Source organism: Arachis hypogaea, chromosome 5 (assembly GCF_003086295.3).
Source record: "Arachis hypogaea cultivar Tifrunner chromosome 5, arahy.Tifrunner.gnm2.J5K5, whole genome shotgun sequence".
In the NCBI taxonomy this organism is placed as follows: domain Eukaryota; kingdom Viridiplantae; phylum Streptophyta; class Magnoliopsida; order Fabales; family Fabaceae; genus Arachis; species Arachis hypogaea.
Window position 1 is genome coordinate 70,126,907 of NC_092040.1, and position 2,041 is coordinate 70,128,947.

The 2,041-nt window shown below is 31.5% G+C and overlaps 1 non-coding gene across 1 annotated transcript; it reads left to right on the forward strand.

The window, feature by feature from the left end:
• Nucleotides 1-451: 451 nt before the first annotated feature.
• Nucleotides 452-555, forward strand: LOC112804782 (small nucleolar RNA R71). The gene has a single exon (XR_003203399.1). It is a non-coding gene; the product is annotated as a small nucleolar RNA R71 (small nucleolar RNA).
• The last annotated feature ends 1,486 nt before the right edge of the window (nt 556-2,041 follow it).

The window sequence follows — 2,041 nt, forward strand, 5'->3', positions numbered from 1 at the left end:
CCATGAGAAATTTGGATGATTTCTCCATGAGGAGTTATAGGTGTTCCCATAGGGTTCACCCATGTAATTCACCTCTGCCATTGCAGGGTTCTCAGGATCATAAGCTTCTTCTTTAGAAGATGCCTCTTTAGTACTGTTGGATGCATTTTGCCATCCATTCAGACTCTGAGAAATCATGTTGACTTGCTGAGTCAACATTTTGTTCTGAGCTAATATGGCATTCAGAGCATCAATTTCAAGAACTCCCTTCCTCTAAGGTGTCCCATTACTCACAGGATTTCTCTCAGAGGTGTACATGAATTGGTTATTTGCAACCATATCAATGAGTTCTTAAGCTTCTGCAGGCATTTTCTTTAGGTGAATGGTTCCACCTATAGAATGGTCTAGTGACATCTTAGAAAGCTCAGATAGACCATCATAGAATATAACTAAAATGGTCCACTCTGAAAGTATGCCAGAAGGATACTTTTTGGTCAACTGCTTGTATCTTTCCCAAGCTTCATAGAGGGATTCACCATCTTTTTGCTTGAAGGTCTGAACATCTACTCTAAGCTTGCTCAGCTTTTGAGGAGGAAAGAACTTGGCCAAGAAGATCGTGACCAGCTTATCCCAAGAGTCTAGGCTATCTTTAGGTTGTGATTCCAACCATGTTCTAGCTCTGTCTCTCACAGCAAAAGGGAAAAGCATAAGCCTGTAGACTTCAGGATCTACTTCATTAGTCTTAACAGTATCACAGATCTGCAAGAACTCAGTTAAAAACTGATAGGAATCTTCTGATGGAAGTCCATGAAACTTGCAGTTATGTTGCATTAGATCAACTAGTTGAGGCTTCAAACTCAAAATTGTTTGCTCCAATGGAAGGGATTGAGATGCTTCTTCCATAAAAATTGGAAGTAGGTGTATTATAACACCAAACATCCTCCTTGCACCTCCACCATTGTTATTGGGTTCGGCCATGTCTCTTTCTTTTTCGAGATTCTCTGTAAGGTTTTCTTTGGATTGTTGTGCTTTAGCTTCTCTTAGATTCTTCTTCAGAGTCCTTTCAGGTTCAGGATCTGCTTCAACAAGAATGTCCATGTCCTTGTTCCTACTCATATGAAAAAGAAGAGAACAGAAAAGGAAGAGGAATCCTCTATGTCACAGTATAGAGATTCCTTTATGTGAGTAGAAGAACAAAAGAATAGAAGAAGGATGAGAAAAATTCGAACATAGAGGATAAGAGAGAGTTCAAATTTTTAGATAAAGAGAAGACTGTTAGTAATTAAATAAATAAATATAAGAAAATGATAGAGAGAAATTCAAAAATTGTTTTTTTGAAAAATAGTTAGTGATTTTTGAAAATTAAGAGAAGAAGTACAATTAAAATTAAAATTTGAAACAATTAGTTAATTAAAAGAATTTTGAAAAAGAGCGAGGAATTTTCGAATTTTAAAAAGAGAAAACTGGTTAGGTGGTTTTGAAAAAGATAAGAAACAACAAAAAGTCAATTAGTTAGTTGAAAAAGATTTGAAAATCAATTTTGAAAAGATAAGAAGTTAGAAAAGATTTTGAAATCAATTTTGAAAAAGATATGATTGAAAAAGATATTTTGAAAAAATTTTTATTTTTAAAATTAAAATTGATTATTTGACTAACAAGAAACTAAAAGATATGATTCTGGAATTTAAAGATTGAACCTTTCTTAACAAGAAAGTAACAAACTTCAAATTTTTGAATCAATCACATTAATTGTTAGTAAAGTTTTTGAAAATTATGAAATAAAATTAAGAAAAAGATTTTGAAAATTAATTTTAAAAATTTTTTGAAAATAATAAAAAATGAAAAAGATTTAATTTTTGAAAAAGATTTTGAAAAGATAGGATTTTTAAAATTGAAATCTTGACTTGACTTACAAAAAAACAACTTATTTTAAAAATTTTTGACCAAGTCAACCCAAAGATTTCGAAAATTATGAGTAAAACAAGGAAAAGATATTTTTTTATTTTTTTAATTTTTAATGAAGAGAGAGAAAAACACAAATATGACCCAAAACATGAAAATT